Here is a 25,956-nt window from a genome sequence, read left to right as displayed (position 1 = left end):
ACCCAAATCACTAAAAGATAAACATGGTATGTACTCACTCATTTTTGATTTTTAGACATAGAGCAAAGTATCACAAGCCTACATTCCACATTGCCAGAGGAGCTAGGAAACAAGGAGGACCCCAAGAGAAGATTGCATAGGCTCTTGAAAAAGGGGATGGGGACAAGAACCCCTGACCAAACTGGAGCCCGTGGGCAGGGAGAGGAAGGAGAGGCTTCATCCAGTTGCTGTTTGAAGCAAAAACAGACAACCATAGCTAGGCACTGAACAATACTACTGGAATTCGGTTGTGGAGAGGGAGGATTGTTGAGCAAACTAGCCAAGACGGTGATGACGAAACCTACAGAAATATTGGACCTGACCTACTGTCATAAAGCTGGGGAAACAGCATTGGACCAAACCAAACCCTCTGAATGTGGGTACCAGCTAGGAGCCCAAGAGAGTCTATGGTTCCTCTAACAGTGGAGCCAGTCTTTATCCCTAGGGCACAAATAGACATTGGGAGCCCATTCCCTATGGAGGGATACAATTGCAGCCCAGACACAGCAAGGAGGGTCTAGATCCTCCCCCAAACAATAACACAGACTTTGAATGTCCTTGGTGGAGGGCCTCACTATCCCTGGGGAGGATTCGGGGTGTGTAGTAGGGTGGGGTGTGTTGGTTGGGGAACATGGGAGGATGGGAGGGTGAGAGAATGGGGGAGATGGATATGTAAACATGAGTAATTAAAAATAATTAAAAATGAAAAAAGAAACCAGCTGATAAGCTGAGGAGAGAAAGTAAGAAGATAATTGGCCAATGCCCAAATTCATCCATCCTAGACAACACGGAGATTATAAGTGGAAGATGACTTTGTCATATACATATAAGTTGAAAGAAAGAAATTGTGCTTATTCATCTTTTCTGGAGATACATTCTGAAGGAATGTAGAAGAGTAATCCTAACCATAATGTTTTGCCCAGGTAAGTATACTACATTTCAGTGGTCTAGTGGATACCATGACCAACCAGTACATCTTTATATCTTACAGGCTCAGGGACTGGAACCTGTCATAACTGTGAAACTTACACAGCACCGACTGCAAAATGCTGTCTTTATTAGTTGAGGTAGCGAGTGGAAGTTACTGGCATACGGTTTGCAATTTTGTGACCTAATTAAAGAACTCACTTTCAGTCTTGCAGTCAACCCCAACTTAAATTAAGCATAGTGAGGTGAACAGAATTCTTCTCTTGGCACAAAATATTAATGTAACCTTTGATCTCTCTGATCTCTGGTTATATTATATCAGCGGCAACAAAAAAAAGAACATTGTAGCTGTAATGGTTACTTGTTGGGCCTGAGATGCCTAGATCATGCTGCCCATATCTGGAAATAGTTACTTCCATGGTGGTTGGAACAGATTTGTAAATACATGTTGTCAGTTAGAGATCCTCAAAAATATTGGCAAGAGGGAATACTGACAGATCAAAACAAGGCCCGTGGGGTCTTGGGGCTTTGCATACAGGCATCAATAAAAATTTATTTACCACCTTTATAAAGTACTTTGGCATGACTGGTGGCAGTAGTCAAGTATTAATCTATACAATTCAATTATATAATGAGGTAATTTAATAAATTAGAAAAGTCTTAGGGAGCCCTGCTTTGAATAAGGCACTGTAGTACTTTCCACACAGGATTAATGAGTTAATTCATGGCCTATCCAAAAAATAATGTGTATAGTTTTGCAGAAGGAACTTGAAGAGTACAAAAATCCAGAGTGTAAGGCAGAGAACAAAACTGTATTTTTTATTAGTGTTGCATATAGATAGGTAGTCAGTTAGTGCTTGTTTTTCAGCAGATAATATAAGAAATAGACAGTGCTAAAGAGCTTGTAGCTCCTTCTGTTTACCTGATTCAGAATTGCCTTAATAGGAGGTGACATCAAGCCCATGCTTAAATAGCAGACAGTAGTTTAAACAGGTAGGAGAGCATTTTAGAAACTGAAACCAAGAAGTGGAAAAGTGTGGCAATGTTTTTAGGTTGGATGGATTACTATGGGAGCCACTGAAGAGAAGCCTAGAAAGTTCAGGGACGGTGTGGATTTTATTGACTATTAAAGGCAATAAGGAATCATCCAGGGTTTTAAAGGAGAGAAATAAAGGATTATCAGTCTTTGCATTATTTCGCTAGTCCAAATGATTTTTCCATTTAACATTGACCATAGCCTTTCCAGACCAAATAAAAAGCTGGAGTACTTTGCAAATGCAACACCTTTCTCCCTAAGCCAGGAGGGGCACAGTACTGATTACCTTCCATTTCCAACGACCTACATGTCATTCACTTTGCATTTCTTTTATTTTTTATTAAATTTAAGTTTTTAAATTTTATTTTACAATTCAACCAAACCAAAGTTCTCCCTCCCATCCCTCCTCCCCCCCATTACCTCCCCCCCCCGCTACACCCCCTCACCTACTCCTCCCAACAGGTAAGTACTCCCATGGGGAGTAGACAAATTCTGGCACATTAAGTTGGGGCAGGACTAAGCCCGTCTCCCACGCATGAAGGCTGAGTATGGCAACCCCTCATAGGGAATGGGTGTCAACAAGCTAGCTCATTCACCAGGGATAGCCCCTGGTCCTACTGCCAGGGTCCCTTCAGATAAACCAAGCTTCACAATTGTCTCCTGCCTATGAAGGGCCTAGTTTCCTATGGGAAGTATTTTCCTAATGATGAAAAAATATTTTAAGCTTGAAGGAATATGAAGGAAGATTGGAAGCTTAATAACATATTAACATGGGTACCCAAGTTATTTTGTTTTTAAAATAATTTTAATTACTTTTAAATTTAAAAATATTTTAAAAATCAAATGTTTCATTATTTTGATGTGGCTAATTATCTTGGTACAACAGACATATGGAACAGAAAACAAGGTACTGGGTATGAAGTTTAATTTTTGCTGTGTGGTTAACTTGAATGGACAAAGCACTGAGGTTTTTTTGTTTTTTCTTTAGCAACACAGATACACACACACACACACACACACACACACACACACACACACACACACACACACACACACCTGATAAAGGATGAAAGTAGAAATAAAGTATTATTTCAAAGAAGAAAGGAAGGTAGAAGGGAGGGAGGTAGGAAGAGAGGGAGGGAAGAAAGGAGGAAAGCCCTGAAGGTGAAACCTACTTTTATTTAATCATGTGTGCTATAAAACTGACTAGAAAGAAGACAAGGTTAAAAGCCATTGAAACTAAGGCTGGGGAGGGACCAGAGAGAAGAGCATTCAAAATGTACAGTTAATATGGAAACCAGTGTGTTTGCTGAAGAAACACAGCTCCATGATCAGTTGCTTGGGTCTTTTCTCCATCAAAATAACTCTTCTTAGAATCTCTGGTATAAAATTTTTAGCTTTCATTGTCTGACACACAATACCCTCCAATAATCTATTATATTGCACCACAAAAAGGTATTATTTTAGTAAGCTGAGTGGTTCAGCAGTTGAAATTGCATGGGATTCAACCTCCTCCTCCTACGGTTCCAACAGAGATGTGCAGAAGAGGCATTCCAGAGCAGTGTATGCTCCTGCTTCTCTAACTTCTGCCAGGTCTGACACCCTGACAAACTGGGTGGATTAGTGAGGGATTGTAAGAAACTGTTCCTGAAGAGAAGAACATGCACCCAAGTTGCAATGGTTTTCAGAAGTGGTTCTATCTGTTACCCATTCCAACCCCATCGATTTTTGTCCCAGGCTTCACATGGTCTGATTAGTGGAATGTGTGGTAAGGGTGGAAATTCCTAAAGGATAGCTCAACTACAGAAGTAGCATATTCCTATACCTGGAAAGCATCATTCTAGCTGAAAAGTCTTGGGAGAATTGCTATTTGAAAGGAAAAGAAAGGAAAAATCTCTCCATGAAAAAACTGAATGAGCAACCAGCACCATGTCTGGGAGCATCAAGTATCTGACCATCTACACCCTGGTTGAGCTGCTAGAGATCTTCTATGTGCTCCAAGAGTATCCTTTCCCCTCCTTTTTTTAAATTTAGAGATAGTCTTATTTTACATATCAATCCCCCCATTCCCTCTCACTCCTATCCTCCCATGCCCCTTACCAACCCCTATCCCTCTCCAAGGATGGTGAGGCCTTCCATGGGAGATCATCAAAGTCTGTCACATCATTTGGGGGAGGGCCTAGACCCAGCTGCTTGTATCTGGGCTGAATTAGTAGCCCTCCATAGGGAATGGGCTCCCAAGTAACTTTCAGTGAGTTTCTGATATCCCCTGTAGTCCAGGGTGGTACAATACTGTCTGATTTTCAGGATAACTCACCCTGCCTTTGCTCTTACTCATCTCTGTTTTAGAACCTTTATCTGCTTTTGTCAAGAATACTTACAAAGTACCAGATGCCTTCTTTTTTGCTTTTCCAACAAACCCCACTGTTCCCCAAGATCGTTTGCAATCAGTGAATCTTGTTGAACCGCTATGCTAAGAGTTAATCAATCAAAAGTACATTTTCTCCTTCTTGGAGAAAAGAATATTTAATTCTGAACTTAAACACAGTGGTCAAGGAAGGAGGTAAAAGGTAAATCAAACCAGTCTTGCCACTGGTGACCTGTCACAATATGATAATGGCCTCAAAATGGTCACAGTATTATTGTTTTCTTACAATATGATAAAGGGTACATTGGAGTGGGTTTTTGTTTCTTTTAGTGTACATGAGAAATGAATGACTAGGAGAGTTTTTTGTGAAGGTTTACTAAACTTTGCAAAGAACACAAAGAAAATGAAATCTTCCTTGTGTTAAATTCATTTATCATATAAAACTTGGAATGGTTCTTATCTGCATATTAAAGAGTTTTGTCATTCTTTTTGTTTCTTTTGTCTGATTGGCTACTAGATGATGTCTTCTAGAATAAATGGAAAAATTTTAAATTACAGTACTTAAAAAAATTGCCAGGTACTTTTGTAGCAAAACTGACAAAACAGAGACCATTATATAAGCAGTGGGGGTGTAGGCTACAAGGGCTGAGAGAAAAATTGTTTCTATCCACTGCCCTAAATTTAAACAGACCTACCAGTATGTGTTTCCTTAGAGAGGGAAGAATATAACATGGTACTGATGAATATTTTCTGGATTCAAAACAAGGCAGGATTTTGATGAAGAGAGAGAATGCCTGGTCTGCACATTATGAGGAATGGAGATTTACATTGTTTACTGTTTGTTGTCTGAGGAAAGGGGAGATTTGATGGCTGCTATTATTGTGGAAAGGATGGTGGCCTCCACTCTTTGCTACTCTTTCTTTGACTCACTGTTTTCTCTAAAATGCACACATGCATGTCAATAGGCATCTGCTGTAGCCCTCTCACACAAGGAGGATTCATGACTATTATGACCTGTATAGTTGTGTCCACATCAAAATGCATACATTGAAATAGAATCTCCAGTATAATTGTGTTTAGGGATGGTACATATCAATGGGATTTAGTTTATGAAAATGGAGAAGTCCTGAACAGGATCTGTGCCTTCTAAGAAGTCATAGTGCAAGCTTGGGCTCTTTCTAAAGTAGATGAGGACTCACTTGTCCAGAACCTTTCCACTCTGCATCCCGATTGTGTGTTTGGGTTGCAGTCATCCAGTAATAATTTACACACACACACACACACACACACACACACACACACACACACACACACGGGGTAGGGGAAGACAGAGAGAGGGAGGGAGAGTTTGTTCTAATGGTCTTACAACAATCTATAACAGCAGGGCAGTTTGGGGGTGTCAACCATCCAGTGTGTATTATGTGCAAATGTGATCCATTCTAACTCACCCAGAGTGATCCTCAGTATACCTGGCCCATGTCAGAACATCTGATCACTGCACAAAAATGATCAGGAAATCATTTCAACATCTGTGAGCAGTCATTTGCCCCATTGCGGGGGTAGTTAGACCCTGAAGGCAAACTTTTTCAGTGACTCAAAGTTGGAATTCTTGCTTTGACTGTGGCTCCTGCATTTGTTTTGTTTCTTGAATAATTATGCCCTAGGAAGAAGGGAAGAAAGGGGAGTTAGAGAATTTGAGGCTTTCTCTGGGAAGATGGAACTGGAGAAGGAAAGAATGCCAGTAGTACCTGGAACTGAACACTCCCCACCAAGCCCAGTGCAGCTACTGTGACCAACCAGCTTTCTAGCTGAGGTAGGCCATTGCAATCCAAGAAACTCTAGCAGGACCATCAAGGGCACAGACTGAGGATTTTATTTTCTGGTTGTTTAGTAGATGAAGAAAAATGGTAATGAGCCAACTACGCATTTTCTAAGTGAAACAGTCATTGTTGAAAGCGACAAACAGGCTTTCCCCAACATTTACCCTTTCTCATGGGGGTAGAAGTCCAAATCCTCAACTGTTTTTTTTCAAGCTAATGGATCTTTCAGAGGATCAACTAAACAATCTTTTGAAGCTTAGCATAACTCTAGCAGATCGTAAATAGTAAATATTGTACTAACTTAAATGAAGTTGGGTGGCAGAAGGGTGACCTTCCCCACAAGACAGCACTAGATGTTTTTTACATCCTGTCTATCTGTGCAGCACTAGCCTCCTGTCCTTTCTCTGAGAAAGTCCCTCTTTGGTAATCATTCCTCTGGGACTCCCAGATATCCCTCTGCTCTACAAAGAACCTGATGGTCATCTTCATAGATAGTAAATTTCTGTATGTGTGGGTATAACATATGTCTGTATGTTTATATAGGTGTGTGGGAGATGGTCCACACCCATTAACACTCGCAGAGACTGAAGGAGAAGTTGGGATTCCTGTTACACTATTCCACATTTTTTCAGGAAGCATCTGTCAATAAACCCAGAACTTATCATTTTTATCTAGGCTGGCTGACCAACAAGCCTGGGAGATCTTCCAGTCTTCCCTCATCCCACCAACATGGGTTACTGGTAGATTTGGCTATACTTACATTTTCCATCAAGGTTGAACATCCTTGGATAAGGATGATTCAGGTCCCCATGCCTATGTAACACATGTATTTGCCCACTGAACCATCTCTCTATGCCCAGAACTAAATTTTAATCCTGAAACGAAGTAGTCATTTCAGGATTCATAGAAGATTTCTGGTTTGTCTCCTTGCTTAAAATTTTCTTTGTAACATAGAGCCTGGGTGAATGGACGTGTGTGCTGTAAGAGAGACACATTAACTAGGAAATGCATTCATTTTCTTGTTAGCAGAGTGTTGATAGTAACTGGGTATGTATCCCTGAAGAATGTGTGTGGTTCTAAAGGAAGACTTTATAAAGATAAAATAGTGCTGACAAGGAGCTAGACTTGCAGGTGGTTTGGGGCTGCCTATATGGGTTGTGGAAACCTGAACTTAGGACTTCTTAAAGAATACTAAGCATTCTTAACTACAGCCTCAATAACTTCATTTTTAAACTGTGGTTTTACACCTGGACAAAGAGTATGTATGGGTGGTACATGGTGCTGTCTGTGTTGGACAACCTGATTTTTTGAGTTCTCATCTCATTGTCTTGTCATCTCTAAGCATTGCACTGAATATACAAACTAATATGAGATCTTAAGAATGTAGCTGTCGTGTAGATTCTGGGATCCTTTTCCCAAATTAAGCTTGCTATCTATATATTTGGGGCAAGATATTGACTACATTTGAGCTTCTCAAATAGACTTGACCCATGGAATAGAAGTATCTGCTTTAAACGATATTCCAGAATGTGTGTGAGGGGAGAAAAGAGGGAAGGAGGAAGACAGACAGAGACAGACAGAGAGAGGAGAGGGAGAGGAAAAGGAAGGAGAGAGAGAGAGAGAGAGAGAGAGAGAGAGAGAGAGAGAGAGAGAGAGAGAGAGAGCATATATACACATATACACATGGAGATCAAACGCTATCCATCCTTTCTGTAATGTAAGGATGGGCAGTTAGAAGGGGAGGCAGCAAGAGAGGCATGTAGGGAAAGAAGATGCATGAAAACTGTGTGTAAAATATCATAGAGAAATCCAATTGTTTGTATGCTGCTTCTTACAAGTTAATAAAGCAAACAACAAAAACAATAAAGAGTACAGCATAAGAGTAGCACAGGTCGCATTCTTTCATTCTTTCTTGGTTGTAGGTATTGAGTGCTCTCTGTTCTGTGGGTTTTACTGGGAGCATTGTTCTTTTTGCTGTTGTTGATGTTTGGTTGTTGTTGTTTTCTTATTATTTTAGGCTCTCTCCATAGCAGAAGAAGCCTGCTATGGGAGCAGACACCATGTAATCCAGATGTGGATCACTACACAAAGGCACCAGAGAAAGTTTTAAGAGCCAGGGAGAGAGATGCAGACAAAGGATTGGAAAATCTTTCAATATACTCAGTCTCAGCTCAAGTATTTCAAAATGCCAGATTCTCTACCGGCATTTACAGTGAAAATCCAGCAGCAGACCACACTGCCTGACTCTAGATCCATGTGGACATGCTCAGTGTAATCAAGAAGAGGGTTTGGCATCTGCAATCTGACAGCTTTCATCTTTTGCAGAAGCTGTGTTTGAAAATCTTGTGATATATGCCCTTTCCTCACATCTAAACACACAGCATAGCTTCTCGTCTATGAAGTGTTTCCATGTTGGAATTTCAACAGTCAAGAAGAGAAATGCCAGGAGAATTGTTTGTGACAACAAGATGATATGCAAAATAGTTTTGGATATCAGTTCCCTTGGAACGTCTCAAATGTGAAAGCTTATTTGTTTGGAAGAGAGGAATTCTCTTTAGCAGCAAAGAGAGTAACAAAACAGCCAAGGTGGAGTGAACATGATTAAAAAGAAATAGAGTCAGGGAAACAGCATTATATTACATTTTCCTCTAAATCTAAGCTACTATATCTGTATATGAGCAGAGAACAGAAAAGCTGGTATGCAGAAAGCAGGCGTCCATCCTAATATCCCAACACACTGGATGTAAGAAAGCACCAGCTACATGCCATAAGATCTAATTACCACGAATTGCCTTTCCTGCCCCACAGCAATCATTTTGATGACAGGCTTCTCTGCACTGTAAAACAAAATGGGAAACCTGTGCTGTATAAACCACCTCATGCTTCTTTTCTTCCTCTGCTATCGGCCTCCCTATCTCATTTATTTTCCACACATTAATGGTAGCAGTCACCTTGAGCTGGTGATGCAGAGTAATTTTCACAGAAACCTTGATCAGAAACCATAAATCAGTCTGATGTGCTTTTATGGTCTAATAACATTCCGTTTGCTCCTACAGGTCTGTATGTAAAACTGCATTGCAGTGAGTCCTCTGGATTTTCTTTTTCTTTTTTTGTGTAGCTCATTCTTGCTCTCAGGCACTTACTCACTCTCCCTCCCTTCATTCTCCTTCTCCCTCTCAGCCTCTCTAACATGATTTCTAGGCACACATAAGCGCATACCCATCATCATTGGTATAGTTCGTGTGTTACAAAACAGCATTTAACTGCCATTGTATACATGCCAAGGTAGCGGGGATGCATACACTTTCAGAAGGGGAAAACGATGTGTGTTAGATAACAATGAAGTATCTCTGACCGCAGTAGTGAATGCATCAGTTGTCCAGGCTGTGCTATGTCTTGGTCGACTTCAGAATGAGGTTTGCATGTGTATGATTGTGTTCTGCTGTATACTGATTGCCAGAGGCTTGCACTCTTCCCTCAGTCCAGCAGAAAGAGTATGATGTGGAGTGGAATGTAGGCTAGTGGGATATCTGGAAGAAGATCTGTGATCTCAAGGCAAAGGAGGCATGAGTTTGAAGTAAATGCAGTAGGATAAAGGCAGCAGTGCAAAGGTTGCTATCTGTTGAAGGTGAGGTCCTGAGCCTGTTATTCAGTTGCATCAATGGCAGGACTGATAAGCAAGCATCAGCATGCCATCAGGCTACTGTGAAGTATGTGCAAGTTAGCCATAGTGATCACCTACCTTAGCCTGCAGCATAATCTGAACATATCTGTGTACTTGGCTCAAGGACCAGGAGGAAAAGGCAAACCAGGTAAAAACCAATCTCCACCATCTCACCTACTTATGTGTGTGCTACCTAAAAGTCCTCTGGGTAGGTACAATGTAATGGGTAGCCGTTTCCCTTTTAGACAGAAGAAAGAACACTTATATCTGTGTTTTCCACAGGATGGAAACATCTACAAGTGAAAAATCATTCCTGCATTGCAGTTTGGTGAATCAGTGCAGGAAATGAACAAAGACCCTCTGACTCAGGCTGGGAGAGTCAAGCTTTGCTTTGGAAGGGAGGAAAGCTGGCAACAAGCTCTGATTTTTTTCACTGCTAATGTATCGAGTGATAATTACTCCCCAGTAGACCTCCATAAATTCCAACATTCTTAACCGGTGCTTCATGAATATACGAAAGGGCTGAAATGTACCCAGGTGTATTAATCAAAATTTCTAGGACACTCTTCCTTACTTGGTAGTAAGATACATCTCCAATTATTTATACCTATATCTATTTTCATATCTGCAGGCATTGCCCTTGTGCATGTGAGTAGAGTCTTGTATTGGATGCTGGCATAGCAAGCAATCATAAGGACATTCAAAATGTCAATGAAAGGATAACTGTAGAATGTGGATGTCAGCTTCATCTGTAGGGCTCTTTGTTTCCAACTGTAAGTCACATCAATCCCCTTGCCTCACATGCAATAGTATTCAAGTTAGGCAGCAGGGCTGTGTTCCTTTTTGTTTAAATTTATTTCCTTTAGCAAGAAAATATTTTTTCTCCCATCATATCACAGAGTCCTGTCACCATTGCTGCACCCTGAGTCCTCAGTAACAGTTCAGCACTGAATTTTCAGAAACTGACAGGCAATTTCTCCTTTTGCAACAGCTGGGGCTTTTCAGTGCTGCAGTAGCAAAGGCTAAATGTGAAAAGGAAATGGGGGTGAACACAAGTCCTTTCTCTCCAGTGTCCACTGCCCTTGGATTCACAGCCCAGCATTTGCTGTCTGTGTAGGAACTATTTCTAAACCCTCATAGCTGGAGGCAATGTACACCAGACCAGTGGGGTGGGAGTAATAAAGGAGAGATTCAGTAAAGAACAAATTCTTTTCAGATTAGCTGATTGGCAGCTGTGAGTAACTCGGCTCTGGCAGCAAGGCTGGAAAGAGCAGCCTCAACCTTGGTGCTCATTATTTAGCTGTAAGCCTTTCCTGCCAGGAACATTTTTCTCTTTCAATTCCTAAACTACTTTAACTCCTTATGATCCAATCCTTCATCAAAAAGAGTGAACTAAAAAGACCTTTATTGGAACCCCTAGGTTGTAGATGAGAATTGACTGCAAGATACAACTTCCTTTACCAACAATTCTAATCAGAGCTGATATTATGTTAGGAAAGTCTGAATTAACACTAGGTATATAATACTCATTCTGTGTCAGATCTGATAGATGTCTTGAGGAAAAAAAAGAAGAAATTAGTATCATATGTAGGTTTTATATATGACTACATAAAGAATTTAACCTACTAAGAACAAGAGGGAACATGAAGTAATAATTTACTGATTCTAAAGGTATCTCTTCTTGGCAGTCAGGACAATGCAATCAACAGAGGTAATGTTCTTAAAGCCTCCTGATCTAAACGTAAAAACGTCATCAGAGCTAACAGGAGGCCACTTTGACTCTGAACTGCTGTAAGAGAAACATAAGCAAAACTAACCTTTAAAGCCACAGTCTTATGATTTAATCAAAATATGTTTATGTACATTCAATTATGACATCTAACTGACAGAAAAAGGACTTGTAAAAATCATTTGTCTCTCTACGTATATCTCTTGGGTGTATATTGATGTATTTCTACAGATATTTATAAAGAACTTGTTTTTTCCATGAAGCTCAAAAATTACATTATAATTTAAAAATATTGATGCCATTTTTTCTTACTATAAGATCAATAAATGTTTAAATAAAGCATTGAATAAGGATATAATTTGTCTAAAAGCTGCTTTGTTGGATCTTGTGGTTATAAAAATCGTGGGTACCTATCTTCAATTATCTTGGCAATAGTGTTTAGAGGGAGGAATTAATGGATCTTTGGAGACAAAACCAGGTCTATGGTTTATTCTTTCTTGTAGTGCAAAATATGAATCTAAAAGCAGGAGCCTAGGTCACTCATCTTCTTGCTCAGCCTTGTGGAGGATGTGATTTCACTTTTCTGATTGATACACATTTTTTCTATATGTAGAGATAAAAAATAGGTTATGGGTTATTAATAGCTGGGACAACATAACATTCATTCTTAAAGTGTGATGTTTTTCCTAAATTATATAATAAAATAACACATCTAAGCATTTTTATTCAAAAAAGACAGGAATAATACAAGACTTTTTCAAAATGACTAACATTTAGTCTTATCAGGCTCCTTTCTGATGCAGTTGCTAGGAGATTAAAAGATCATTTTGTAGGCTAATGTGCAAATATCAGAGGTTATGTCTGATCTTTAATATAGCTAAAATATGTGGCTTTTCTAAGGCTCAAAAGCCTATCAATGAATTATTATTGAACACTTGGCATTTAATAATTTCACATGGTTTTTCATTTCTCACTTTTTGAATGATATGAGAGACATGTGGCAATTGAACCCAAGTCCATCTTTATGAAAGTCACTTCTGGGTCTTCAGTAACTACAGCTGTTTCTGTAATTTCATAGCGCATATATGTAGAATCGTTTCATTCTGGAAGTTGAATGGCAGGGTGCCCTCTCAGTTCCTCACTTCAGTGAAGTTCTATTAACTACCCTTACACTGTAATCCCATGGCCAAACTAACAATTCAAGTCTCAAGTCTTTCCTCACTCTCCTATCTGCGTTTTGGTGGCAGTGGTTGTCTTCCATCCTATCATCTACTACAGTGATTCTCAACCTTCCAAATGCTGCAACCTTTATCACATTTCTCCATGTTGTGGTGACTCCAGCTAAAAACTATTTTTGTTCCTATTTCATAACTGCACAGGAAAAGAAGCAAAGCATGGCGCATGTCATAAGTCTCAGGCCTGTGGACAGTCAGGTCTAACCATGTTCAGTGATGCTCCAAAGCCCTGAGCTTTTGCCCTTCTTATATTTAGATTCCATTTATTGTATTTGTTCCTTCTGACTAGTCTAAAGATGGAAACTCTATTTTATTCATCTTTGTTTCTCTGAGTCGGGTAGCATAGTGTATTATAACAGGCTGGGGCTGTATACAATTTAAGTTTAATTTAACTTAATTTGAATAGAATATGTAAAATGCAATAAAATATGTATATTTTTTCTTATAAATTACTTTATAAATGTAATTTACAAATGCCCACTATGGTTAAAGGTATAGGAATATATAGAAAATATCCTCTCTCTTTTCGGAACTGATTATCTAGGAGGAGGTAGCCTGGTAATTACAAGTGAGTACCACTTAATGTAAATATTTGAAGACTAGAGATTGACAGTCCTTTATGTGAGGCACATCTATTGGAAATTTTTTTGATTTATTCCTCTTTATAAGTTTTTTCAAGATGTTTCAAGTTTCTGAGAAACTGAAGTAGACAGGAATTACGAAATACAGAAAAAATAATACAAGAAACAGTACAAGAGAGAGAAGGAGACAAAAGTGTTATGTACAATAACTCTACGCAGCTGGGAAGGAGCCCTAAGCACTGAGTGGCCAACTTCTAAGCCACACTCTCAGAAGGCTCCCTAAAATGACACTCTTTTCCTAGATTGCCACGAGGAACAGCAAGCACAGCCATTACTGCACTCTGATTTTGTGTCCCTGGTGTCACTGTTTTCATTAGTTGCCAATAACAACTCAGTTGTACAATCTGTGCCCTGTGTAGAGTTACATGGGATTAAAAAGCATTATTAACCCTCCACAATCCTTCCAAAAATTCCTTTAATATCTTTGATTTTTATCATGTCCTCTCCGTGGTTTTTTGTTTACTGTATTTCTGAGCATTCACAGCAAATTCAGCTCCTTGCCCAGTGCTTTTTCCCAATCTCTTAATAAATGTTTGCTGAAAAATATAAGTAAATGAATGTGAAAAAGAGATACATCACCCTATTAAAAGAAGAGATCAATACGTTTTCCATTTCAGGACTGTTCAGGTTGTAGGATAAAGGAATTCAGTGTTCTTCATAATTTACCTAGCAGTCATTATTATCCCAGGCAAGTGAGCATGTGGCTATTTCTCAGGATGAATCAGTCCACATTTTAATAGTTCGTTCCGGCAGTTCAAAGTGGAATGGATTTATTTCAAGAGGTTCAAGAAAACCTCATTTTGAAGCCTCTAATAAAAAGTAAGGATGATAAAGAACACTGTTTTTCATGATAAGGAAAATTCTGCCTTTCAAGAGAGACATCATAATTTCTTCTAATTATAAGAAAAATGTTGCTGCCTTGAGTGCTCTTATTCATGTGTACAGCCAAAGGGATTTTCTGCATAAAAGAGTAATTAGGTTCAATCCCTTCATACTAAAAAAAGTAATCTATTTTACTTTTCCTTTATACATCCCCTGCCTCATATTCTTTGACCTCCACTCTTCTGAATCTTTCATATGTCATGGAAAGGGAGATTTAGAGGCTTTGATTCCACAATGCCTCCAGTGCCTGGCAGTGTTTGCTGTACTGAGTTTGGAAGTGCCTAATTTGAGAGTTCTGGTTGTGTGGGGCTATAAAGTGATCAGATTTCATTTTACGTGTGAAGATCATTTCCAGTGCATGGAATTAAGAATTTTATTTTCCCAAGATACATTCTAAATACGGTTCTGTGAACAAATTTTTAGGGCCCCTCAAAGGGTGACTTTGTTTTCAAGACAAGATAGTAGAAGGAGATTTCCTTTTACTTGCCTGAAAATTCAGAAAAAGGCTGATGGCCATCTGAAAGTTCTGGGATGGCCAATTAAGACCATATCTGTAGCTGTGGAATTGAGAAAAATAGGACATAGAAGCTAGGCATAGCACTATACGTCTGTAATCTTAGCTCATGTGATGCCGGTGAACAAGGACAGGTAATGTTTGAGGTTAGCCTAGGTCACATAGTGAGTTCCAAGTCAGCCTGGATTTTCACTTTACTTAAGAAGATCAAATACACACACACACACACACACACACACACACACACACACACACACACACACACCAATTAGAACCTCTCACTGATCTGATTTCTTTGGTCCATCATTTTCAATTGGATACTCACTGGGAGAGGAAGTATGTAGATATAGTAAACCAAATCCAGTAAACAATGCCAGCAAAAATAATGAGAGAATACTCAAATTTACACTGCATTATAATAGCATTTTTTGACTTTTGTCTGGAGCTGTTGAACCTTAATGTGAAATACAGTTAGTTATTGGCTTTTGAATCGAGTGATCAGTGATAAATATGGACAATAAAAGAAGTCCTTTGGGTTAAAATTCCCTAAGCAAATTCTGTGGTTTCTGAAGTAATAATCACTACCATTTATTGATCATTCTGGAATAGACCTGATTTTAAGGATTAGAGACTATTGTCTTCACTTTGCACACAAACCCCTGGAAGGGAACAAATGTGGAGTGGTGTAGGCAGCAGAAGGACTAATTTATTTAAAAAGTCATATGGTTAGGTACTTGTCAATTAGCTCACAGTGCATTATTTATAATGTATCTTGGACTAATAAAATGCTTGAGTCCATGAGCTGAAAATGATGTTCATACACAAGTTAAATCTGGTCAGTTTGTCACTTCTCAAACCTGACATCAAATGGTTTTAAATAAATGTTATCAAACTCAGCATGTAAAAAGGAAGATTTCGCATCGAGTTTTGTTATACAAGTTATACTGAGACATATTTATGAAATAACAAGTTTATTTTAAGTTAATTGCATTTTGAAATAGCTGCTCCTAGCCACTGGAAGACTGAGATACATCACATGTAGTAATGATCTGTCCCTCTATTGATGAGGGATCTCTTTAAACTAATAGCTGGTGAATTCCTCCCTTTCTTTTTATATATTTTACTCTCCCATCTTACTTTTCTTGAATTAAGCAACCTGTTATTTATAAAAATTTCATGGGCTATTATATCAAAAAAGGAGTAAATCAAGTTGATCTGTACCCAAAGTAAAATGCCCACTATCACTTGACAGTCACTATGCTAGTAAGCTTGGGTACTGTGCTCAGAGTGGTGGGATTGTGTGATGATTGAGAACAAAGACTAGAGATCTGGTGCAGCACAGACTTACAGTTAGTATGTATATGGCTTTGGATGAGTTATTGATGCTCTGTTCCTTTGTTTCCTCACATGTAAAGCAGTGCTCAAACCCATAGAATGTGGGACTAAATGAATTTATGTACATGTGTTGAGACCAGCTGATGATACACCTTAAGTGGTACTGAATAAATAAATGTGAAATGTTTAGATTAATTTTCTTGTAGATCCTCACTACATTATAGAAGAAAAGTCATGTTACATTTATTTAATAGATTACTAGATGATCCTCATAGCAACTGACTTGTTTATAATCAATCAGCTCCCAAATATTCAAACTGAAACAGTCAGGATCCTAAGCCAAGTTTTTAGGTGAATCTAGGATGTGTGATATGTGATTTTAATTCTAGATGATACCTTTAAAATAGCTAGTTGCCCCATTCTAAAGGATTTCCAAGACAAAATTTATTCTCTGGGATCCAGTGCTTAAAATATTTCAGTATTAAGGCTCTCATACTGGTCTATTTGACATTCTGCTCCTGACAAACCCATAATACATATCCCATAGCCTTCCATCTAAAAACACAGACAAATCAAGTATAATAATATCCTGATGATAGCTACAGTGTAGAAATAACCTTCACCTTTGTTGTTGCTGTTACTTTTGGAACTTTTATATTCATAGAGGTCACCCAATTACCCTTCAGATGGCAACAAGCTCAGTCCCTTTAAGATTCTTTTTTTTGTCCTCTTACGTAGACTATAATATACATATACATATACATATATATATATTGCTAATATATATATTAGCAATTCATAGATTTCATAGATATTATTTGATATTTCTACTTAAAAATAACAATTTCTGGCAGTTAGATACTATCAATATACTTTGTGTAGCCTATACCAAACACAGGGCACTGTTTGTGTGGAGAAAAGGAGCCAACAAGGTGTTGACAATAGTGGTGGGTTATAGGGGTGAACATGTGTAATATGTTATAACATGTTATAATAAAACATTATTTTATGCTAAAAATTCATAAAAACATGAAAAATTATGTACTCTGAAGATTCATAGAACATATAGATCTCATATTTATGTTTCAAGTTGAGTGATTTGAAGTTAACTCAAATATAAATAATAAATAAATATTTCTTGTCATAAACAGGGAATGTCTAATGTGTCCACATGAAGATACTAAGGAGAAAAATTTGTGAATGCCATCTGGAAGTGAAACATAATGCTTGGAATAATATTATATATTTTAAAAGAACTTTTTTGGTTTTCCAAATGTTGTCACATGTATTATCTTTGAGGTTCATGATAACTTTGAAGTAAATAACACCACTATTATTATCCTCATTTTACAAATGAGAAAACTAGATCTTAAAAGAGAAATGGCATATATAAAATCACTCACTCAGGAGTAAAGTAATTTTAAACCCATTATATAACTCTCAACACTTAGCCATTTACTACATGAAGTTATTTCGACAGCATCATGCCATTCTCACCTTTTTACAATGAAGCTAGATAAAATTTAGAAATAAGTAGGATATATTAATTCACAAGGATGATGCAGGAACTTCTTCCATGTACTCACAGAATCCTCAAAATAGCAGTGTAAGTAGAAATGATTAATCCATCTTAAATGAAGACAAGGGGCATTTAAAAATGTAACTAGTCAAAGGTTGTATCAATGGTAAGTGGTACAGTTAATTTTAACTAATATTTATTGAGTTCAAATGTGATTAATATCAAAAGCAGATGCTCAGAAGACCAAACCAGTACGGCAACCCTGAGTCTTATCCAGAGTGGAATGTGTAGCCTATGAGTTTAACCTGACACCTAGAAACGACTGGATGCTAAGTGATTCTGAGAAATCTATTCAGTTGCTGGTGGAAAAAGTATAGCATTTAGTGACCTTGACAGGTAAAGTATTTAGGGACCTAACCAAGTGACTTTAGAATTTAGAGATGGACATTTAGCTTAACAGGAGCTGGACAAGGAAGCAGAAATTAGAACAAAATATAAATCACACTGACAGGAAGCAGATGAAGATGCAGTTCATTTTTCTGAAATGGACTCTTCTGCACATTCATTAAGATTTCTCCTATTTCCATTATCTACCAGAAAAGGACCAGTCCACTTGCTATTAATATGCTGATGTCCCCCAAGTAGCAGTAACCCTCAAACTGCCCTCCCCATATTCCATACCCTTTTAATTACTGCCTGCTGGTGCTTCATATGAGTGTTCTCTGGGCATGTTCCCAGTAAATAGTCACAATATTGGTCTTATTAAATATCATCTCCCAGAAAATTTGACTTTCATATAATATAGATTTTAACAAATATGTCATCATTTACCCACTGGCCCATACAATAAATTTTAATGATATGTCTAAATCTCATTAACTTAATTTTACATTTATTTAACCATTCCCTATCTTAGGACTCTGTGTCTTTAAACTTATTTAAGCTGACTAGCTCCCACTATTATTTTCAGAGCTCAAGTTTTTAAATTACTCTAAACTAGATGATTATCTTTAACCTAGCTCATCTCTACCAGGTGATCCACAATGAACACAAACAAAAAAGATCTTTCTAATAGGTCCATTTGGTTATATCATTCTTTCGATTAAAACCTTCAACTTTCTCCCATTGTCCTAAAGATGAAGTATGAAATCATGTTTTCTCATAATAATTTATGTGTATCTGTATAATTATATGTTGCACGTGGGTGGGTGCCTGTGGATACCAGAAGAAATTATAAGATCTTGTGAAGCTGGGTTTACAGGTGGTTATGAGCCATCTTGTCTGGGTGTTTAGAACTGAATTTGGATCTTCTAGAAGCAGAATATGTGTTCTTTTTGTTTGTTTGTTTGTTTGTTTGGTTTTCGAGACCGGGTTTCTCTGTGGCTTTGGATGCTGTCCTGGAACTAGTTCTTGTAGACCAGGCTGGTCTTGAACTCACAGAAGTCCGCCTGCCTCTGCCTCCCAAGTTCTGGGATTAAAGGCATGCTCCACCACTGCCCGGTCAGTATGTGGTTTTAATTACTGAGCCATCTCTGCAGCTCTGAAAGTTAATTGAATTTAGTGTGAAATACAAGCTCCTTCCTAACTTGGTCTTGGTCAACCTGTGTCATTCCACAGTTTACATCCCATGCTTTTGTGCTTTGTTGACATATTTTGGAGTTCCTGAATATCTCCACTCCCCTTGTTTTTGGATTTAATTATTCTTATGTTCTCACTGTACACTTTGCCATATTTACATTTAATGTAATACTTACCATTGTTTATTGAAATTGCTAAACTTCTCACTACACAATTAACATTAAACTCATTAGGAGAAGAAGTGGAATGCTTTTCATTGTTGATTCCCTGACACTACTTAAGGCAGTTGGCACATAATTATGATCAACCAATATTAGTTGAGTAAATGAAATGAGTCCTGGGTGGAATCATACTTGCTTCAGGATCATGGGCCAATTCCAAACACACTTTCTGCAGGGTGATAGTGAGTCTGATGAAAGGCATGGTCTACTGGTCCAGGAACTTAGAGACACGATCTGCAGCATAAACTTTTTCTGCAGCATCGGCAGCTGTCCAGTGTGGTGGCAGACAGGTACAGCTGATTTTAGAAAGAAAATATAGGTGTGTTCTCTGCATTGGACATTTATGTCTTTGTGCTTATCGTTAAAACAATAATCACAGAACTTGCTCTGTGGCTACTGGGAGACAGTCTATGTTGATTCTGTGTTGAGCTCTATGTTCTCTTACAGCATTCTTCTTTGACCTAATTTCATCTTTCAAAAGCTTTACAGGTAATAAATAATTCCAGGGACTGGAGAAAAAGAAGAGAGGGTGGTGTCAGGCAGAATTAAGCAAATTTTCAGATCTTACACTATTGATTTTATTGGGAAATATCTCTTGTTCCATTAAGTGGAGTTTTACATAGTGAATTCTAGAGTTGCTTGAAAACATAGAATACATATTTCTACTTTATTAGTGGGCCACACAGAAAATTCTATTTTAGTCCATATAGAAATATCAGGGAGAAAATCCATCCATTGGCATGAGGTGGATTATGTTTCCCCCATACATAATCCCCTGGCTGTTCCTTTGATCACCAGTACAAATCCTAATTAATGTTCCATCTGATAATTTGATTTCATGATAAAAATCTATTCTGAGTCAGGAGCTTTGCCTCCATAAATTCCTGAGGTTAATGAAAATCACTAATCCAATGGATAAACAGGCAACGGAAAAAGTCAAACCATAACTTTTATGTTTTCAGAAATACTGTGATTTAAGGATTTGGAGGCCTAAACAATTAAGAAAGATGGAGATGCAAATTTCACTGAGAGGAAGAAGAAAACTTCAGAAGTGGGAAAGGAAACTAGGCAAATGGCTTTGATGTATTAAAAGTACTATAATGTATAATGCTACTAACTTCCCAAGTGTTAAAGTAGCTTTCTTCCTAAATGCCAAGAAAGGCCAGGAAGGTGAAACTGAGATGTTTAGAATAAAAGCAGTCCAAAATTCTGAGAGTAAAATTGGGGACCTTCCTTACTCCACATGTTCTTCTTCTATGGCTGCTAAGTTTCTGTGAAGACCACCCCACCCAACTCTGTCAGAGCAATGCCAAGCTAATCAGGAAAGGGTCATATTTTTCATCAGGTATCAATGAACAAATTGGGGAAGTAAATGATACATTTATCTTTCCAAAATCCCAAGAATTTGGGAAAATTAAAAAAGACTTTTAACAATTTCCCCCAACAGCCAGAGCTAATAGCATAGTTAACATATTAATGCAAATAGTATTATATTAGGGTGTGTGTAGTAGGATGAGTCCACATTTATTTCACAAAAATTAATTAAGTATGAAAAGGAAAGAGAAGCAAGAGGAACATAGAGGAAATAATACCAATGTATGAGAAAAGGAATGAGAAAAGCTTAACAGAGAGCTGAGATACTGGGGTGCAATGCAGAAGCTAAATGCAAATATACCTGTAGTCCAATACTATGGATGTTACTGTGCAACAATAAAATGATTATGGAATATAGATATTTCTACTATTCCTTTTCATTCCATTTTATTGGAATATCAAGAGAGTCACTGAGATACATGTTTGTCTTATATCAATCATAAAAAAACATGAAGAAAAGCATACATGAAGCACATTTACACAAATATGCCTTCAAAATCTGACATAAAAATCACACTGTGGCTGTGCACACTTTACCCTGAAAAGTCACTGGCTTTAATGTTTCTATTGATGTTTTGTAAGGATAGGCATAGATACTTCTACCCTATTCATGAGGAAATCTCTTCGTTTCAAGTACAGAAGGTAGGGAACAGTGTGTGAAATGTAATCTATTTAGAATTATAGGAAGATATTAATGATGGGAAAACTACTGCATATTAAAGCCCACAGGAATATGTTTTGAAAGACTTTTGTGACTTGTGACTGTTTTGAAGAGAATGTAAACCATCAGTCATTGATAACTATAAAACCAAATGAGTCTCTTGCCAAAGTAAACAGCTAAGAACCCTACTGTTCTTTGGTTTTCAAAAACAGTGTCTGTTTGTCAGCAAGACTTAGAATGTAAGAAGACTATTAGTTTAAAAAATAAAAGGCAGAAAAAAATGGAAAAGAATTTATTCCCCTTTGTTATTATTCCTTATTCCAAAGATATACCCTTTATTAATACCTGAAAAATGGTGTGTGTGTGTGTGTGTGTGTGTGTGTGTGTGTGTGTGTGTGTGTGTGTGTGTATGAGTACATACCTATGTATTTCCTTCAAAACCCCTACCCAAATTTCACATCCATTTGTGCATTAATAGTACACACACACACACACACACACACACACACACACACACACACACACACACACTTATATACCCCACACACATATCTTTGAGTGTTCTATCTTTGGAGAAAGAATACAACAACTTTTATCCCTATAAAACACCAGAAGTTCAAATTATCCTCCTTTTAAAAAAAGTATCTGTATCTGTCTTTTTTTTCCGAGATTCAGCCAAAGCTATATCTAAACCTAAATAGCTTAAATCATGTACAGTGGACTCTGAACAGAATGTATCTAAATGCAAAGTAGTTATAGGAATTGAACAGTTGGGTTGTATAATAGACTCTTCATTTCAATCCAGAAGTAAACAACTACCACACACATAAATAGCTTCTCTGTGGGAACTCTTCCTTCACCACTAAATAAGACAACTTAAATTTTAGATCCAAGAATATTCTCAGATTGAAGGGATTTTATGAAATCCAATTTACCAATAAAATCACAGTATATTGCTATCAAATTGAAGCAAAATAATAAATGCTCATTGACAGTTTTCTGTGTATGGTTATGCTCTTAGAATATGGGAAGAAGATGCAGTGTGAGGTCAGGCTATTAGATCTTCAGTGACATAAATATCTCCTGCAAGGCAAACACTCTTTCTAGGTACTAAGTAATGATAGAAAAATAAAGAAAATGCATCAGGCAGCATGTAAATATTATATATGTGTGAATGCACATGTATCCAACATACTTAAGTCACTTAAAGTAGTGTAGTATGATTCAAATTCAAACCAAAGAGCATGTATTTTAATTCAAGCTCTACAACTTCCTTGCTATTTGATACTTCAGAAAGTCAGTTAACCCTTGAGCATTTTAATTTTCTCATTTACAAGCCAGATATAATAATAATCTCTGACACAGAGTATGACTCACTGTAACACAAAAAATAAATTACTCAAGAGACGGGTATTGGGACTCAAACTGCAAGCTGAAGTTCAGAACAGCAAAGTAGCAGACCACTAGTTCTTACCATTACCTCAGGCTGACTGGGCTGATCCTGCTGCCTCTCCTCAATGTGGCTGAAAAATCGTCAATGTGGATGGAGAATGAATCCTTCTGCTTCAGTATGGCTGAAGAATGAATGCCTCATACTGAATACTGAAGACCCTGCTTGTATCTTTAATACCTCTCTAGTGCTGGGATTAAAGGTATGTGAGTTGTTATTCTTTCAGACTTATTCAATCTCATGTATTCCTGGGTGGCCTTGAACTCAGAGAGATCCATCTGCCTCTTGATACTGAGTCCTATGATTAATGGTGTGTACCACCACCTCCTAGCTCCTGGCTTCTGGGATTAAAGGTGTGTGCCTGGCTTTTATGGATTCTGGCTGACTTTGCCTTCTGAATCCTCTGGCAAGCTTTAATAAATCATAAATCATATATCACCATTACTGACAAAAAAGACTTAATCCATGCAAAATGTTTACCTTACAGCCAACAAAATATGGCTATTTTGTGTATGTCTGTCAATATTGTAATTATTATCAATCTTAGAACAAATACCACATACACACACATACTGTCTTAGTTAGGATTTCTATTGCTGTAAAGATACACCATGACCATGGTAACTCTTATAAGGGAAAAACATTTAATTGTGGTAGCTCACTTACAATTCAGAGGTTAATCTATTATTGTCATAGTTGGACATGGCAGCATGCAGGCAGACAGGGTGCGGGAGAGGTAGAAGAGAGTTCTTACATTTTGACTTACAAGCAACAGGAAGTGGTCTGAGATACTGGGCATGGCTCTAGCATATATGAGATCTCAAAGCCCACCTCCACAGGGACATACTTCCTGCAACAAGGTAATACCTCCCAATAGTGCTACTCCCTTTGGGAAGAATTTTCTTTCAAACCACTGCATTCCAGTCCTTGGCCCCCAAATGTTTGTAACCATACCATAATGAAAAAGTGCATTCATTCCAACTTCAAAAGTCCCAGTAGCCTATAACTCTCAAACTTATTTAAATATCCAAATTCAAAGTGTCTTTTGAAATTAATGTAATCTCTTAACCATAATCCCCTATAAAATTAGAAGCAAAAAGCAGATCACATACTTCCAACATATAATGCCCCAGGATATATATTACCATTACAAAACATAGGGAAGGAAGCATAGCAACAAAATACTGGACCAAAGCAAGACCAAAATGCATCTGGGAAAATTCCAAATTCTTGATCTCCATGTCTGATGTCAAAGCACTCTTTAGATATCCTTTCAGCTTTATTGACACAATATTTATATAATTTATATATAAATTATATAAGTGTGTATTTATATAGCACACTTCTTTCTTTTGGGAAGTTTCCACTTCCTGTTAGCAGATTTCTTCAGCAGGTGTCCCATGGCTCTATCATCTTCAACATTTTTTGGATCTCCAAGGCAATAAGGCTTCAACTTCACAGATTCACACAATGTCATTTCTAGGCCTCCATTCAGGGAGCCTCTAAAACATGCCTTGCAAAACGGGATTTCCATAGTCGTGGAGGTAGTTTCTATACCACTTTTCTTCTATCCTTGACTCTAAAGCCAGAGCCATGTGGCTGAAACTGCTAGTTTCTGCTGCTTGCTGGGGCTGAACAGAGCCCCCACACCCATTCAATTATAGCTTCACTTGTTTTTTGTTTTCCATGGTTTCCTTCATTGCCTAAGAATGGTGTCAGTGAGTGGGATGACCCCATGCCCCAAGGATTCCAGAGGAAGAGAGAAACCTGCTGCCACAGCCTGATCTATCCATGTTGGTGGTGCACGCCTTTAATCCCAGCACTGGGGAGACAGAGGCAGGTGGATATCTATGAGTTCAAGGCCAGCCTGGTCTCCACAGTGAGTGCCAGGATAGGCTCCAAAGCTACACAGAGAAACCCTGTCTCAAAAAAAAAATAAAAATAAAATAATAGAAAAGCCACCTAAAGATGAAAAATACACAGAGTCTGGATACTATATGCTATATTGTCTTTAAATTGTTTGATTGCCAAAGAAAGACTTACTGCTGCTAAAATACATTTGATTATTAATGCTGCTAAATTAATCCAACTTACACATTTTAAAAATGCTTTGACTTCAAAATTTAAGTCTAAGGACAGGCTACTTGGAAAAAAGTTTTTGCTTGTGTTTTCACAGAAAAATCAAAAGCTGTGGATTCCTTCCACACTAATATGGTTTCATCAAGCAAGACTCCCTGAAGCTGAGACGATACAGCCTTACAGAATACAAAAACAAGGACTTGGTCAGATTTCTATGTTTTATCATGATTCCCATGGTATGGACATTGCCCCCAATCAGCAGGAGGCTGTTTGGAATGAACTATGCCCAAATTCCCAAATATTATTCATAATAATTGTTTTCATTTAAATGGGGTTGGTTATAAATAGTAATAAGCATAGTCACTCTCTTTTTAAAAGAAAAAAAGGAATAGGAAAATAGGATATAGAAATGAATACTTTACATTGGTATGGATTTTTATTTATTGATACAACTTTAAGGTCAATTTTGTGATATGTATATGTCTCCTCTGGTTTAGGTATTGTGTTTATGCAGATCTTTTAAAATGATATACATAATTAAATTCAGGTTATATAGTCACCTATAATAATCGTAACTTATAATTAGGTTAGTTAGGTTTTCTAGATATATGGAGATGTATTTGAGATGAATAAGTATTCTTCAAACTTTTCAAAGACCTACAGAAATGTGGCATTTAAATGGTTTAGGGTTTTTCTTGGCAGTGAGACACAACTGCTCCTGGCTCACCAATTACATCAGAAAGGAGGATGGGCATTGAAGAAACTTGTTATGGAGTTTGCTTTCAACATGGCAAGATTAGCCATTTGGGCAAGAAACGGTTCTTGCCTAGACTGTTTGTTGCTGTATAAACTGGACATGCAAGACCCACAAGAAAGTGACTGTT

The 25,956-nt window shown here is 37.7% G+C and overlaps 1 long non-coding RNA gene across 1 annotated transcript; it reads left to right on the top strand.

Moving 5' to 3' along the window:
- The first annotated feature begins 530 nt into the window (after positions 1–530).
- Positions 531–25,830, top strand: LOC107978216. The gene is made up of 4 exons (XR_003486232.2): positions 531–6,183; positions 8,208–23,195; positions 25,170–25,275; positions 25,775–25,830. It is a non-coding gene; the product is annotated as an uncharacterized LOC107978216 (long non-coding RNA).
- The last annotated feature ends 126 nt before the right edge of the window (positions 25,831–25,956 follow it).

This window comes from Cricetulus griseus, chromosome 5 (genome assembly GCF_003668045.3).
Source record: "Cricetulus griseus strain 17A/GY chromosome 5, alternate assembly CriGri-PICRH-1.0, whole genome shotgun sequence".
Classification (NCBI taxonomy): domain Eukaryota; kingdom Metazoa; phylum Chordata; class Mammalia; order Rodentia; family Cricetidae; genus Cricetulus; species Cricetulus griseus.
Note: the sequence above shows the minus strand (reverse complement) of the source record. Positions and strands in the feature narration are given on the sequence as shown.